Here is a 19,477-nt window from a genome sequence, read left to right on the forward strand (position 1 = left end):
ATAATAATAATAATAATAATAGTAAAATAATGAAAATGATATTTTTCCTTTAAATCAATATCTTACAATATCTTAATTTCATCATGATACTTATACTCATTATTTCCTAATCGCTTCGTTTAATAGCTTTTAGTCGTCTTTTATATCGTGTTCATATTAATAATAATAATAGTAATCATAATAATTAGATGTTACTAATATTAGTTTTAATTATAATAATACTAATAATAATAATATTAATGATAATACTAATAACTATTTGAATGATAATAATAATAATAATAATAATAATAATAATAATAATAATAATAATAATAATAATAATAATAATAATACTAATTATAACCTTAACGATAATAACGATAATAATAATAATAAAAATAATAATAATATCTTTTATTAATAACGACAATAATAATAATAATAATAATAATAATAATAATAATAATAATAATAATAATAATAATAATAATACTAATAACAATAATAATAATAATAATAATAATAATAATAATAATAATAATAATAATAATAATAATAATAATAATAATAATAATAATAAGATTATAACGACGATAATAATAATAATCATTTTTACAAAAATTCAATTGACTATAACTTCTAAACCATTCATCGAAACCATTCGATATCTAAATGAAAAGTTCTCAATTTTTCGCTAGCTTTCCAACGACATGCATATCATATACCTTATCTTAATAGCATATGTATTTAATTCAAGATTCGACATAACCTATCTAACGACAATAACGAACGTATAAGCATGCATAAACCTATATACTCGAGCACTAGTCAGGGATACACTAATAATATATAAAAGTTAAGTTATGAGGGCTCACGTATCAATATTGAGATTCAATATTGCAGGAAAAGTACGTAGACGCAACGGGATGATAAACACTAGTTTGATTCACGAGCAATACTCCCGAACCATACCCATAACCTCCATAGCTATAACCCATAATTTCCTTAGCTCTATCCCGTTCGAAAAATAATTTTGAAATCACTCGGACAGCACTCCGTCGTAATATTTTATGTATACTAATAATATCTTGAAATAATACGGAGTAAATATATATATATGTAAATCGATTGAGAGAGTTTAGAGAAAAATATTTTCAAGTTTCTATGAAAAAATGAAACCTATTGAATTCTATTTGTAATAGATTTTTGAATTATTAAAGTGAATTACTAAAGTATGAATTATTAAAGTGAATTATTAAAGTATGAATTATTAAAGTGAATTATTAAAGTGAATTATTAAAGTATGAATTATTAAAGTATGAATTATTAAAGTGAATTATTAAAGTTAAAGTAAAGTAAAAATAAAGTAAAGGTAAAGTTTAAGTATAGTAAAAGTATAAAACTATGTACGTATAATATGCGTATAAATATATATAATATTAATTTAAATCATTATATATATTTAATAAAATAAAATATAAATATCGTTATCTTTATCATACTGGTTAAGTAATGAGTTGTCAAAAGTGGTTCTAGATATTTATAAAAGTTATATACGTTTTAATAATAAAGTTCTTTTTAAACTGAAAACGTTTTTGTACGTTTGAAACTAAATCAAATAAATATGATAATTTTGTTTTCCAAAACTAAATATATTTAAGAATCATTTTGTTTAAAGGTTAAAATAATGGAAATCGTTATATCATAAAATGTTTTAGAAAAGTAGAATCATATATATTCATAATAGGTTTCAAGTTTTTAAATTACAGTCTGTTGGTGAAGCATGGGATAAAGTCCAAAGGTTAAATAAATGTATGAAATCATCTTAATGAAAAATGTCGAGTTACTTAACTTGTCGATATCCAACATCTAAGTTATTTACACTCCACGTTCTTACTTATAAATCACTTTACCATTTTCCGAATGTTGTCAAAAAGAATAGATTTCTTAAATCACAGTGGACCTCATAACATGGACCCGTAATCATATCACAATGTATCTGATAAATCAATCATTTGATATTATCTTCTAATTCTATTGATAAACATATTGAAACAAATACGTTCGTGTAAAGTATTATACGTTTAATACTTTATTAATATTCTCAAGTTGTAATATATATATATACACAGATATACATATCTATTTATATATAACGGTTCGTGAATCGTCAGAATTTGGTCGAGGTTATAATGAATGTATGAACACAGTTTAAAATTCTTGAGATTTAACTTAACAAACTTTGCTTATCGTGTCGGAATAATATAAAAATAAAATTTAAATTTGGTTGGAAATTTCCGGGTTGTCACAGCGCGGGTGATATTACCGCGGCGCGGCTTATAGCGTGGACAGATGGCTGTTCAAATTTTACAATTTTATGAAAATTCTAACTATGCTACGCACCTCCGATCACCATGTAACCTGTTCTAACATGTTTATATATGATTAAAAACCTCAAAAAAATAGCTCGGGACCCGACCCGAACGTGTTGACTTTTTCGTTGACTTTGACCCGACCAAAGTTGACTTTTAATCAAAATTAACCAAATGTTTGTGCAATCGTTCTAACATGTTTTCATACTTATATCGTGCATGAAACTTGACAACGTGATTCACATGCTATACAATCGAGTCATAACGAGCCATAGGACTAATTGAATATCTTTGACCAATCGTGGTTCCCATTATTGATACAACCTACTTGTTTAGGTCGAGACTAGCATTCTTTCTTGCACACATTACTTTGTGAAGTACTTATTCATACGTGCACTCAAGGTGAGATCATAGTCCCACATTTTCAACAACTTTTACTTTAAACTATGGGATGAGAAACATATACGTTTCATACTTTTATGCTTTGAACACAAGTACTAAAACAAACATTCCACTTGCGAGTTTGAACAAAAAGCCTCAATTCAATTAACATTAGTTACACTTGCAGGGTGTAAACGAGAACTTATATTATGTGATCACATGGGCTTGACGAGCCTCATTCGAACGGTTCGCTACCGTTAGCGGATGAAATATATTTTCGAGTATAGTGTATGTTCTAACACTACGTAACAGGGTACAAAACAATTAAGTCTTGATAATTGGGTGCTCGTGAACATACTTTTGGAATGCAAACAATTTGGATAATCAACTATATTAAATCTTGTGGATCACAAACAACGTTACTAATACACCTATGATTTTACCAACGTTTTTCGTTGACAGTTTTCTATATGTTTTCTCAGGTCCTTAAACGCTTTGTGATACATGCTTCCGCACTCTTTTTGATACTTGCTTGGATGTCGAGTATATATGTATACATGGAGCATCTTTTGGATTACTTTCAAAATTGTGTCGCATAGGTTTCATTTGTACGTTAAACATTGTAATGTAACTAGTCGTGGAACTACCTTTGTAAACTTGAAATACTTTTACATTTGAAATGAATGCGACATATTTTGGTCAGACGTCATTTTAAAGACTTATGATCACGTAACGGGACCTAAGTAGACGGCGCCGTCAATGACAATTTTGTCGGGTCGCTACAGATGGTATCAAAGCGTTGGTTGTAGGGATTTAGAGTTCATTGGTGTCAACCCCGAGTCATAGGGTACATTAGTGAATCTAGACTACAACCGGCATATAGACTTAAAGTAGGAATTACTTGACTACTTGTGCATTTATACTCGGACTCTTCAATTCATATCTAACTTTTATTCCATCTTAATCTCACGTTGTTTAATTTGATTGACACGCCACCTTGACTTAGTGAAATAATGTCGAATGCACATATGAATTAGGGTAATATAATTTTCGGGATTATATTACGGTGACTCATATGAACGTTCCGACATTATGACATAAAGAATTTAAGACAAGTCAAGGAAAATTTTCTCTTTATCCTCATTCCATATCACGGTTAGTATTATTAAGAATACTAATCAACGATATTCTTGTGTTTTGAAGGAACAATGCCTCCTCGCCGTGTGCCACGCCATGAGACTCCCGAACAAGCCCTTCAACGGATGATAGCCACCGCCGTGGATGTGGCCATGGCCGGTCACTCCTCCAACAACAACAATAACAACAACCACAACAACAACAATCAAGGGGCCGGTAACTCAAGCGAAGGGTGCTCCTACAAAGCCTTCATGGGGTGCAAACCTCATACTTTTGATGGGACCAGGGGACCGGTTACTCTCACTCAATGGTTCGAACAAACGGAGGCCGTTTTTAGCATAAGCGGTTGTCGGGACCAAGATAAGGTCAAATACTCCACTCACAATTTTGCCGGTGTCGCCCTCACATGGTGGAACACCTATGTACAATCGGTGGGTACCGATGAAGCCCACACCCTCTCTTGGGCCGATTTAAGGGAAAAGATGATCATCGAATATTTTCCTCGTGAAGAAACCCGAAAGCTCAAACAAGAGCTAAGAACTTTAAAAGTGATCGGAAACGATCTCAAGACTTATAATCAACAATTTTCCGAATTAGCCTTGATGTGCCCAAACCTTGTGAACCCCGAGTCTTCAAGGGTTGAACTTTACATGGATGGTCTTCCAAAGAGCATCAAACATGGGGTAATGTCATCCAAACCCACTAATCATCAAGAAGCTTTGAACATGGCCCGCAAATTGATAGAAATGGTGGACGAAATCGTAGTACCGGCACCTAAAGTCGAGGATAAGTCAGGTGGCAATAAAAGAAAATGGGAAGGCACTCCATCAAGCAACTACAACAACAACTTCACCAAAAAGCCTTTCACCTCCGACGCCAAAAAAAGTTATGGCGGAAATAAACTTTTTTGCAACAAGTGCCACAAACATCATTATGGTGAATGTGATAAGTTATTTTGCCACCGGTGTCAAAGAAGTGGTCATGTGGCCAACGATTGTAGAAGTGCCGCCCCCGTAGCTCAAAAGAGGCCCAATGCACCAAAACCGGGTGTTTGTTTTGAATGTGGCCAAACGGGTCATTTTAGAAATTCTTGTCCGAAGAAGAAAGCTAACCCTAACACACGCGGTCGAGCTTTCACCATTAATGCCCAAGAGGCCCGAGATGACAATGAACTAGTCACGGATACGTTTCTTCTCAACAACTCTTATGTTAATTGCTTATTCGATTCGGTGCCGATAAAATGCTTTGTATCCAAGACTTTGGCTCATACTCTTTGCACCTCACCACTTCCCTTAGATACTACTTATGCCATTGAGGTGGCCAACGGAAACCTATTGAGTGCCGACATATATTATCAGGGGTGTACGTTAAATATTTTGGGTAATGAGTTTGAAATTGACTTGATACCCATGGAACTAGGAAGTTTCGATGTAATAATCGGTATGAATTGGATGGTCAAAACGAAATCTCACATTCTTTGCGATCTTAATGCAATTCGGATTCCTATCGAGAACGGTGAACCCTTGATTGTCTATGGCGATAAGAGTTGCACCGGACTCAACCTCGTCTCGTGCCTTAAAGTTAGAAAACTACTCCATAAGGGTTGTTTTGCGATCCTTTCCCACATTAAGAAAGTGGAGTCCGATGAGAAGCATATCGATGATATGCCAATTGTTAGTGACTTTTCCGATGTATTTCCCGACGAATTATCGGGTCTTCCACCTCATCGACCGGTTGAATTCCAAATCGATCTTATTCCAAGAGCCGCACCCGTAGTACGTGCACCGTATAGACTTGCTCCATCTGAAATGCAAGAATTGTAAAGTCAAATTCAAGAACTACTTGACCGTGGTTTTATCCAACCTAGCCATTCACCATGGGACGCTCCGATTTTATTCGTTAAGAAGAAAGATGGATCCCTACGAATGTGTATCGACTATTGTGAACTAAACAAATTGACGATTAAGAACCGATACCCTCTTTCTCGCATCGATGACCTCTTTGATCAATTACAAGGATCTCGTGTATATTCGAAAATCGATCTCCGCTCATGTTATCATCAATTAAGGGTTAAGGGAAAAGATGTCTCCAAAACCGCTTTCCGGACTCGTTATGGTAGTTATGAATTTCTTGTAATGCCATTTGGTCTTACTAATGCACCGGTGGTGTTCATGGACCTTATGAACCGCGTGTGCAAACCGTATCTCGATAAATTCATTATTGTGTTCATCGATGACATCTTGGTCTATTCTAAAAGCGAAGAAGAACACGAACAACACCTCTGACTCGTACTCGAACTCCTTAGACAAGAACGACTCTACGCCAAATTCTCCAAGTGTGAATTTTGGTTGAAGGAAGTTCAATTTCTTGGTCATGTTGTAAGCGATCAAGGTATTAAGGTCGATCCCTCAAAAATCGAAGCCATTAGAAAATGGGAGACTCTTACTACTCCTACTCACATACGTCAATTCTTGGGTCTCGCCGGGTACTATCGTAGATTCATCGAAAACTTCTCTTTGGTTGCACGTCCTCTAACTGCGTTAACTCACAAGGGAAAGAAATTCATTTGGGCGACCGAGCAAGAATCCGCATTTTAAATCTTGAAGACAAAGCTAACCACCGCTCCTATCTTGTCTCTTCTCGAAGGCAATGATGATTTTGTTGTATATTGTGATGCCTCAAAACATGGTTTTGGGTGTGTATTGATGCAACAAAAGAAAGTTATTGCTTATGCCTCCCGACAACTAAAGGTTCATGAACGGAACTACACGACACATGATCTCGAACTCGGAGTCGTTGTCTTTGCACTTAAAATGTGGAGACACTATCTTTATGGAACCAAGAGTACTATCTTCACCGATCACAAAAGTCTCCAACACATCTTCGACCAAAAGCAACTAAACATGAGACAACGAAGGTGGATTGAAACCTTGAACGATTATGATTGCGAGCTTCGTTACCATCCCGGAAAGGCAAATGTAGTAGCTGATGCCTTAAGTCAAAAGAAAAGAGCGGTGCCTCTCCGTGTTCGAGCCTTAAATATCACCATCCACACCAACCTTAATAGCCAAATTCGTGTAGCCCAAGACGAGGCTCTCAAGGATGAAAACATCTCTCTCGAACACTTGAACGTCCTCGCCTCTCGATTCGAAGTTAAAGAAACCGGGCTCCGATATTTTGCCGGAAGAATTTGGGTACCTAGTTATGGGGACCTACGAAGCCTTATTTTAGACAAAGCCCATAAGTCAAGATATTCGATTCACCCTGGTGCCAATAAGATGTACCATGACCTTAAAGAATAATATTGGTGGCCGAACATTAAAAGGGACGTCGCTACTTATGTTGGAAAATACCTAACTTGCTCCAAAGTCAAAGCCGAACATCAAAGACCATCTGGACTACTTCAACAAACTGAAATCCCACAATGGAAGTGGGAAAGAATAACGATGGACTTCATCACCAAGCTACCAAAAATGACGGGCAGTTATGATACTATTTGGGTTATTGTTGACCGTCTCACCAAATTCGCACATTTCCTAGCCATGAAGGAAACCGACAAAATGGAAAAACTTGCACAACTTTATATTAAAGAGATCGTCGCCCGTCACGGTGTGCCCTTATCGATTATTTCTGATCGAGATTTCCGTTTTGTTTCTAGATTTTGGCGTACCTTACAAGAAGCGTTGGGAACGCGATTGGACATGAGCACTACATATCATCCACAAACCGACAGACAAAGCGAACGCACAATCCAAACCTTGGAAGACATGTTACGAGCTTGCGTTGTCGATTTTGGAAAAGCTTGGGACAAGCACTTACCTCTCGCCGAATTCTCTTACAACAATAGTTACCATGCGAGTATTAAAGCCGCACCTTTTGAAGCGTTATATGGCTGAAAATGTCGTTCTCCTCTTTGTTGGGCCGAAGTTGGCAAAGCACAAATCACCGGACTCGAACTCATTCATGAAACAACCGAGAAGATCGTTTAAATTCGAGATAGGCTTAGGACGGCCCAGAGTCGTCAAAAGAGCTATACCGACAAAAGACGCAACGACCTTAAATTTCAAGTCGGTGACCGCGTAATGTTAAAAGTCGCACCTTGGAAAGGTGTAATCCGTTTGGAAAAAGCGGGAAGCTAAATCCGAGGTATATTGGTCCTTTCGAAATCTTGGAGCGTGTTGGAATCGTTGCTTATCGTTTAGATCTCCCGCCTCAATTGAGCTTCGTTTACCCTACCTTTCATGTGTCAAACTTGAAGAAGTGTCTTGCAGAACCCGATGTCGTCATCCCTCTCGAGGAGCTTACTATCGATGACAAACTTCATTTTGTGGAGGAACCGGTTGAAATTGTGGACACCTCCGTCAAGATGCTAAAACAAAGCCGAATCCCGATTGTCAAGGTCCGTTGGAACGCCAAAAAAGGACCCGAGTTTACTTGGGAAAGGCAAGATCAAATGCAAAGGAAATACCCTCATTTATTCGTGGACTCGGAAACGCAAGATCCCGAGGAAGAAACAACGACTACTACGCCTACTTAAATTTCGAGACGAAATTTCTTTTAAGGAGTAAGTAATGTAACATCCCGCCTTTTTCTGTTTACTTCCCGTTTAATTATTCTAAAGTCCGTTATATAATTATAACACCTTCCATTAATACGCGTTTCCAAATTATATCGTTTAGGTAATTCACGCACCCGCAACCGAACTTGAGGGACTAGTTTCGCCAATTGAGCAAAGATGTGACTAGATGGACTAGTCAACACCCACCTCCTTTCATTATCCATTTCATTTCCATTTTCTTTAATACTTTCACATTTTTTTCTCTCAAAACCCAAAACAAAGAATCATCATCTATTTCAAATCGAGCAAGCATCAATCCAAACAAATTACATATTCGAAATCCTTGCATCTTCCTCTTCAAATCCATATCGATTACATCTTATTTGGGTAACTTTCTAAAAATACTAGATTTTGTGGTCTTGATGTTTTTGACTTATAAAAAGTGTTAATTAGTGTCTATGGCTCAAGTCTAGCATGATTATGTGATTTGTAAGCTCGATCTTGTTATTTTAAGCAACTAGCATGAACTTGAATTTTGGTGTGTTTGATTTGGTGATTTGGTTGCTTGAATGTTGTTAAATGTTATAGGTTCATGTTTTAATTGTGTTACTAATATTACTAGCTTCAATTTGATGTGTAGGTTGCTTTAGAAAACTTCATAAACTTGATTATTGATTTTGGTGATGTTGGTTAGGGATTGATAGACCTAAATGTGAAAATTTTATGTATTTAATGCCATGAATTGTTGTTGGTAAGTGGTTAGTTGGATTGTATGCTTGATTACCTACGAAACGGCGTATGATATGTATGCATTTAATTCACGAATCATAAAAATGCATTTATGAACTTGAAGGTATTAATGGTGGACATTTAATGAGCATTCAACTTGGTTTTAATTTTTGTAAATAATGTTTTTTGAAATGTCCCGTTCTTATTGATTAAAAACGTTCCATATTAATTGATTTCGTTGCGAGGTTTTGACCTCTATATGAGACGTTTTTCAAAGACTGCATTCATTTTTAAAACAAACCATAACCTTTATTTCATAAATAAAGGTTTAAAAGCTTTACGTAGATTATCAAATAATGATAATCTCAAATATCCTGTTTACACACGACCATTACATAATGGTTTACAATACAAATATGTTACATCGAAATCAGTTTCTTGAATGCAGTTTTTACACAATATCATACAAACATGGACTCCAAATCTTGTCCTTATTTTAGTATGCAACAGCGGAAGCTCTTAGTATTCACCTGAGAATAAACATGCTTTAAACATCAACAAAAAATGTTGGTGAGTTATAGGTTTAACCTATATGTATCAAATCGTAACAATAGACCACAAGATTTCATATTTCAATACACATCCCATACATAGAGATAAAAATCATTCATATGGTGAACACCTGGTAACCGACATTAACAAGATGCATATATATAAGAATATCCCCATCATTCCGGGACACCCTTCGGATATGATATAAATTTCGAAGTACTAAAGCATCCGGTACTTTGGATGGGGTTTGTTAGGCCCAATAGATCTATCTTTAGGATTCGCGTCAATTAGGGTGTCTGTTCCCTAATTCTTAGATTACCAGACTTAATAAAAAGGGGCATATTCGATTTCGATAATTCAATCATAGAATGTAGTTTCACGTACTTGTGTCTATTTTGTAAATCATTTATAAACCTGCATGTATTCTCATCCCAAAAATATTAGATTTTAAAAGTGGGACTATAATTCACTTTCACAGATTTTTACTTCGTCGGGAAGTAAGACTTGGCCACTGGTTGATTCACGAACCTATAACAATATATACATATATATCAAAGTATGTTTAAAATATATTTACAACACTTTTAATATATTTTGATGTTTTAAGTTTATTAAGTCAGCTGTCCTCGTTAGTAACCTACAACTAGTTGTCCACAGTTAGATGTACAGAAATAAATCAATAAATATTATCTTGAATCAATCCACGACCCAGTGTATACGTATCTCAGTATTGATCACAACTCAAACTATATATATTTTGGAATCAACCTCAACCCTGTATAGCTAACTCCAACATTCACATATAGAGTGTCTATGGTTGTTCCGAAATATATATAGATGTGTCGACATGATAGGTCAAAACATTGTATACGTGTCTATGGTATCTCAAGATTACATAATATACAATACAAGTTGATTAAGTTATGGTTGGAATAGATTTGTTACCAATTTTCACGTAGCTAAAATGAGAAAAATTATCCAATCTTGTTTTACCCATAACTTCTTCATTTTAAATCCGTTTTGAGTGAATCAAATTGCTATGGTTTCATATTGAACTCTATTTTATGAATCTAAACAGAAAAGTATAGGTTTATAGTCGGAAAAATAAGTTACAAGTCATTTTTGTAAAGGTAGTCATTTCAGTCGAAAGAACGACGTCTAGATGACCATTTTAGAAAACATACTTCCACTTTGAGTTTAACCATAATTTTTGGATATAGTTTCATGTTCATAATAAAAATCATTTTCTCAGAATAACAACTTTTAAATCAAAGTTTATCATAGTTTTTAATTAACTAACCCAAAACAGCCCGCGGTGTTACTACGACGGCTTAAATCCGGTTTTACGGTGTTTTTCGTGTTTCCAGGTTTTAAACCATTAAGTTAGCATATCATATAGATATAGAACATGTGTTTAGTTAATTTTAAAAGTCAAGTTAGAAGGATTTACTTTTGTTTGCGAACAAGTTTAGAATTACTAAACTATGTTCTAGTGATTACGAGTTTAAACCTTCGAATAAGATAGTTTTATATATATGAATCGAATGATGTTATGAACATCATTACTACCTCAAGTTTAGTAGGTAAACTTACTGGAAGTGACAAGAAATGATCTAGCTTCAAAGGATCTTGGATGGCTTGAAAGTTCTTGAAGTAGGATCATGACACAAAAACAAGTTCAAGTAAGATTTTTACTCGAATTAAGATAGTTTATAGTTATAGAAATTGAATCAAAGTTTGAATATGAATATTACCTTGAATAAGAAAGATAACCTACTATATATAACAAAGGTTTCTTGATCTTAGATGATTACTTGGAATGGATTAGAAAGCTTGGAAGTAAATTAGTAAACTTGAAGGGATTTTTGAAGTGTTCTTGAAGTGTTCTTCCTATGATGATTATAGCTTGATTCTTGAAGTGATTTTTGATGAAGATGATGATTAACTACTGGAAAAATACGTTCATAATAGTGTGGGTGTGTTGAGAGAGAATTAGAAAGAGAATTGGAAGTGAAATGGAGTGAATGATGAGTGGTAATTGGTGAGTGGTGAGTGGGGTTAAAAGGAGTTCTAGTTAGTTGACTAGCTCATGGTAGAAGTTAAAATTGATTAGTCATACATGACATAATCAAGAGTGGAATCCCATGCTAGTTCCTATTGGTATATACCCATAGTAAGTACGTTTTGAAGCTGTGTATAATACGGGTAAGAATACGACTAGAATTCTTGATGAAAGAAAAGAATGGGAAAGTAACTGTAACCATTTTCGTTAAGTATGAGTGTTTTGATATATGTCTTGAAGTCTTCCAAAAGTATTTTAATACATCTAATTACACTACATGTATATACATTTTAACTGAGTCGTTAAGTCATCATTAGTCGTTACATGTAAGTGTTGTTTTGAAACCTTTAAGTTAACGATCTCAATTAATGTTGTTAACCCATTGTTTATTATATCTAATGAGATGTTAAATTATTATATTATCATGATATTATGATATATTAATATATCTTAATATGATATATATACATTTAAATGTCGTTACAACGATAATCGTTACATATATGTCTCGTTTCGAAATCCTTAAGTTAGTAGTCTTGTTTATATGTATATAACTCATTGTTAATATACTTATGGAGATACTTACTTATCATAATCTCATGTTAACCATATGTATATCCATATATATATCGTCATGTCATTTTTACAAGTTTTAACGTCCGTGAATCGCCGATCAACTTGGGTGGTCAATTGTCTATATGAAACATATTTCAATTAATCAAGTCTTAACAAGTTTGATTGCTTAACATGTTGGAAACATTTAATCATGTAAATATCAATCTCAATTAATATATATAAACATGGAAAAGTTCGGGTCACTACATTTTTGATTGATGAAAGGTGTTTAGTTGTTCTCCTCGTTAGATTACCTTTCCAACGATATAAGATACGCGTTTTAAGTATTTACGGTTCATAAATTAGACTTGTTTGAAGTTTGGCTCGTTTTGACACTTGAAGGCTACCCAGAATTGCTGATCAGATACTCACCGTTGCGCGGGCTTTCAGGCCGCGGCGCGGCTTAACACATACACAGATGGTCTTGGACCATCAAAAGACTCGACCCTCAAAACCTGCTTTAACCCGCGGCGCGGGTGATATTGCCGCGGCTTATAGCGTGGACAAATGGCTGTTTAAATTTTACAATTTCATGAAAATTCTAACTATGCTACGCACCTCCGATCACCATGTAACCTGTTCTAACATGTTTATATATGATTAAAAACCTCAGAAAAATAGCTTGGGACCCGACCCGAATGTGTTGACTTTTTCGTTGACTTTGACCCGACCAAAGTTGACTTTTAATCAAAATTAACCAAATGTTTGTGCAGTCATTCTAACATGTTTTCATACTTATATCGTGCATGAAACTTGACAACATGATTCACATGCTATACAATCGAGTCGTAACGAGCCATAGTACTAATTGAACATCTTTGACCAATCGTGGTTCCCATTATTGATACAACCTACTTGTTTAGGTCGAGACTAGCATTCTTTCTTGCACACGTTACTTTGTAAAGTACTTATTCATACGTGCACTCAAGGTGAGATCATAGTCCTACCTTTTCAACAACTTTTACTTTAAACGATGGGATGAGAAACATATACGTATCATACTTTTATGCTTTGAACACAAGTACGAAAACAAACATTTCACATACGAGTTTGAACAAAAAGCCTCAATTCAATTATCATTAGTTACACTTGCAGGGTGTAAACGAGAACTTATATTATGTGATCACATGGGCTTGACTAGCCTCATTCGGACGGTTCGCTACCGTTAGCGGATGAAATATATTTTTGAGTATAGTGTATGTTCTAACACTACGTAACAGGGTACAAAACAGTTAAGTCTTGATAATTGGGTGCTCGCGAACATACTTTTGGAATACAAACGATTTGGATAATCAACTATATTAAATCTTGTGGATCAAAAACAACGTTACTAACACACCTATGATTTCACCAACGTTTTTCGTTGATAGTTTTCTATATGTTTTCTCAGGTCCTTAAACACTTTGTGATACATGCTTCCGCACTCTTTTTGATACTTGCTTGGATGTCGAGTATATATGCATACATGGAGCATCTTTTGGATTACTTTCAAAATTGTGTCACATAGGTTTCATTTGTACGTTAAACATTATAATGTAACTAGTCGTGGAACTACCTTTGTAAACTTGTAACACTTTTACATTTGAAATGAATGTGACATATTTTGGTCAAACGTCATTTTAAAGACTTATGACCACATAACGGGACTTAAGTAGACGGCACCGTCAATGACGATTTTGTCGGGTCGCTACACTTGTTGCATATGAACTTGTGTACGCTCATAGTTTTCACAACATATGTATATAGCAAAATATATATATTGCATGCCGCATACCTTAAATTGATACGTTTGTTACGCGCACTTAAGTCGCAACTTCTTTTTTATGAGAACAAAACGTGTTTGCACGTGGCATTTTTAGCGTGGTGCCAATTTGACACTTTTAGTGGTATTGAACGAAGAGCTACCAAGATAAATTGTACATAAATGAATGGATCAATTTCATGTGGTTACGAGTGGTCATATACTACGGATCAATTTCATGTGCTGTCTTTGCACGAGATTCTCTAAAAAAGATGCCGCCTCTGCAACATGTAACATGCGACTTTTCCTCCAAGACTACGGATAGAATAGTACATTGTCGTCCTTTCCATCAGTGCTTACGGATGGAATAGTCCGATGTTGTTCTTTTCTCAATGCCTACTTCATTCACGAAATGTATCCTTTAACAAAGAGACCGACTCCGAAGACTTACACGCTATTTTGACCTAGTTGAGGAATGCAGGGAAATGGTTGCGATGCGTAAAGCCATTAACAAACCTAGCGAGCATCAGTGCTCGCTTGCGAGGACACGCTCATCAGTGCATCAGCTCAGCGCTCCAAGGTTGGTAACACTAGTTTGGAAACACTCACCACTTCTTCACTTCACAAGGGAAACTCATCAACAAACGGGTATGTAGCCATCGCTATTTACCTGCTTATTGTATTTGTTTTGCTTAGAAAGGTATGACTTATAAAATGCTACTATGCAACGTGCACACTTAAATAAGTTAGCCTCATTTCTACCATAACATTTATTTTTCACCGTAACATTTAATTCCCATGAAAACGACACGTTATTATTTCGAACGATAAAACTGTATGTTTACATGATATATGCATATAATTTTTATAACTTGCTCAAGACTCGCACGAACATGAATGCACAATGTTTGAGACATTCTTTGTTAAATTTGAACAATTTGCATAAATTTACTTTGCCTGACATCGCTCATTAGTTTGGTTCCTTTGATCAATTTTTAAAATATTCACAATTAGTTAGTAAGTAATTTGGAAAGTGTCATCATGCTTGCTTTCATATCAGCGTGTAAAACTTAGTTAAAAAACGTCATGACCATAACAACTACCTAGGCGAATACAAGTTTGCGTATTATGTTATATTCGCATGCTTATTATTTCTATATGAATATCTTCATTGTTGCTTATAATTTAATGAGTTTACATGCGCTAAACTGCTTCTCTGTGATTATTGTGTAAACTGCCTCTCTTTGGTGTATCTTGCATTTCACGTATTTCATATACACCTGGCTACATCTACCACAAGCGCTCAAATCCTCTTGCGCTCGCCATCAACAATCTCGTCTGGTACAGTAACCAAGCCAGTCGAGTCGAAGACAATAGTAAACTGGTCCCCAACCGGGGGGACCCCTGCAAAGTTATCAGAGTCAGTAACTCCAGAACCTACAAAATGGCAAAAGGGAAATCCAATCAAGCGGGCCTGGCATGCTACCGCGCTTAAGAAATGTTACATGTAATATAGAAATTAGGAGAAATGATCACTCACCTACTTTGTCTAGATTTACATGTAATTACTAAAACAACTCGCCTTTGTAGGTCGACCGTGTACTGCGTTATCATAAAAATCATTTTCACGATTATTTTAAAGCATTAAGTCATTTTCGGTTATGATTTCATGTACCTCTCGGAGCTGAATAGCTATTTGACTTGAACTGCACGTGCACAGTACAATACTAGAGCGTTCCTGCCTACTTAAGGGATGACTTTCTCTAGATGCCGCGCGGCAGAAGTCTGTTTGGTGACAGACTAGACTATTTTACCGGAGAGCAACAGTCATTGGGTTAACCTAGTTCCACCCGAGCAGAACTAGAGATCTGCAAGTCATGACTATAAATGAAGGCGTTTGTCTCTGACCTCAATCCTAAGTGTTGGTGCACTTAGAAGACTCTTGTACGCACACACGGGTACACAATCAAAATGTATGTTGTGTGCACAACGGTATACACGGAGATTGGGCGCTGGCATACCTTGAGTATAATTACGATTAACATCAAATGTATTTAAGCCAAACATATTAACGTGTTCATCAACGATCTTACGCGCTTGATCATTACAATTATTATACTTGGCAAACAAAGTCGTTCAACACGCAATAAGACTTGATATGAGAATTTTTGTTAATATGGTTAATATGTATAATGGCAAGGGGGCTTATAATTTTCATTCGATGTACACTGTATTAATGAAAATTTCTAAAAAAATCAAAAGTCCATGGTCGCGCCTAGCCCTTGGCATCTTTTACAAGTCCATGGCCGCGCACAGCCCATGACATCCTTTACAAGTGCATGGTCGCGCACAGCCCATGACATCTTTTACAAGTCCATGGTCGCGCACAGCCCATGGCATCTTTTACAAGTCCATGGTCGCGCACAGCCCATGGCATCTTTTACAAGTCAATGGTCGCGCACAGCCCATGGCATCTTTTACAAGTCCATAGTTGCACACAGCCCATGGCATCTTTTCCGAGTCCATGGTCGCGCACAGCCCATGGCATCTTTTACAAGTCCATGGTCGCGCATAGCCCATGGCATCTTTTACAACTCTATGGTCGCGCATAGCCCATGGGAACTTTTACAAGTCCATGATTGAGCCCAGCTCATGACATCATTTATCAAGTTCATGGTCGCGCGCAGCTCATGACATCCATTCTTTTACCATTCTTTCGTTTCTCCCCTTTTTGATATTTATGATGAACTTTAGCTGAGTTCGACACCATGCACAATGCTTGCGCATAATAACGAACTGGGGGGATTGATGATAGGGATGATGGTCTTTTGCAAGATGACGACAGTGATGATATTTCGCGATCGGCATATTCGCGTATCTCGTGCATACACATGAAGTATATAATTATTTTTGATCGCTCGTGGAGACAAGACGTATTGGCTAAGCTTGATGACAAATACGATGACGTGTCATGAAGATGGCGTGCCATGAGAAGACTTGCGCAACAACCAGAGGACGTCGCCACAATGCTGCACGAAGACGAAGACTACACCATCAAAAGAATTAGAGGGTGTGACGACCCGGAAATTTCTGACCAAATTTAAACTTAATCTTTACATTATTCCGACACGATAAGCAAAGTTTGTTAAGAATTTTAAACTGTGTTAATACATTCAATTAGCCTCGACCAAGTTTCGACGATTCATGAACCAATACATAAATGGATATGATTATATATATATATATATATATATATATATATATATATATATATATATTATAACTTGAGAATATTAACAAAGTATTAACTGTATAATACTTTACATGAACGTATTTGTTTCAATATGTTTATCGACGGAAGTAAAAGATAATATCAAATGATTGAATTATTAGATACATTGAATTATGATTAGAGTCTTTGTTGAGAGGTCCACATTGATTTGAGAAAATCGTCCATTCTAACGATATTCGGAATAAATGGTAAAGTCATTTACAGGTAAGAACAAAAGTGTCAATTAACAGGAATTAGACAAGAATTAGTGGAGATTTCTATTGGAATTTCAATTTCTGCTTTACAACATTTTTCCTCGTGATTTTAATAGGATAACTATAACTATTTTAACTTTCATCTTAAAGTTGGAACGTGGAATATAAATAACTTAGACAATTGGATATCGACATTTTACATTAAGATGATTTCATACGTTCATCTAACCTTTAGACTTTATAGCACGTGTTACCAACAAACGTTAATTCAAAAGCTTGAAACCTATTAAGAGTATATTTAATCTTACTTTTCTAAAACGTTTTACGATATAACAATTATAACTTCTTTAGTAAAATGATTCTTAAATATATTTAATTTTAGAAAAACAAAGTTTTCATATTTATTTAATATTGTTTCAATGAACAAAAACAGTTTGGTTTAAAAAGAGCTTTATCATTAAAACGTTTTATAAGATAATTTGTTCATAAGTTTTAAAGAACTTAATTAAGGCTTTGTATTATAAATTACACACACACACATACACACACACACACACACACACACACACACACACACACACACACACACACATATATATATATATATATATATATATATATATATATATATATATATATATATATATATATATATATATATATATATATATATATTTTGATAACGTAAACGTGTTACGACATAATACTTTCTATTACTTAAAAGATTTTGAAATGAACTTTGAAAAATAATTAGTTTTGAAAAACTAAACGTTATATTATTAAATAGTTATTTCAATTATATATAAGATATACAAAATAAGAATACATATATATATATATATATATATATATATATATATATATATATATATATATATATATATATATATATATTACAAATGCTTTAATTTAAACATAAAATGTTTCGGTATTATTAAACGTATTTTAATAAACAACGAGACATTGATTTATAGAAGCAAATGACCACAACACTCAAATAAAGAAGTTATACTTTGGGTAATATAAATTATAGATGATTAAGTCTAATTATTTATAATAGGTACACGTCGCGTAACATAAAGAGCTAGTTTTCTAAGCGTATGAATATGCGTTCGAAAAACCGAAACTAGGACATAAGTCGAGTGACAATGTACGAATCATTAGAACTAGAATTATAGGTTAACTATGCACGCAAATATAATATAATATATAATTAATTATATAAATTAAATATATTATATATTAAATAAATATATAAATCGTCGGCAGCCTTGAAATCATTGGGAATGAGCTGGACAGGGGAACTCCGCACTCGCGGAGCATATGGGCACAAAACCTCCGCACTCGCGGAGGTGTCAGTTTCAGGATTTGTGTATAAAGCTCGCATTTTTCTACCGAACCATTCCATCCCTCAATCTATCTCTCGATATCTATATATATATATATTATATATTATTATTATTATTATTATTATTATTATAAAGATTAATATTATTATTATTAATCTTATTATTATTAGTATTAGTATTATTATTATTACATAAAATATTAAGACGAGGTCATGAGCGAGCTATTTCAAAACTGGTTTTCGAGTAGGATAGGGCTAAGGAAATTATAGGTTATAGCTATGGAGGTGATGAGTAATGTTCGGGGGTATGCTTGTAGGGTCAACCTAGTGTTTATCATCTCCGTTGCTTCTATGTACCTTTCCTGCAATATTGAATCTCAATATTGATACGTAAGCACTCATAATTTAACTTTTACATATTAACAGTGTATCCCTGACTAGTGCTCGAGTATATAGGATTATGCATGCTTGTATTTTTGATATTGTCATTAGATAGGATATGTTGAATCATGAA

This window comes from Rutidosis leptorrhynchoides, chromosome 1 (assembly GCF_046630445.1).
Source record: "Rutidosis leptorrhynchoides isolate AG116_Rl617_1_P2 chromosome 1, CSIRO_AGI_Rlap_v1, whole genome shotgun sequence".
Classification (NCBI taxonomy): domain Eukaryota; kingdom Viridiplantae; phylum Streptophyta; class Magnoliopsida; order Asterales; family Asteraceae; genus Rutidosis; species Rutidosis leptorrhynchoides.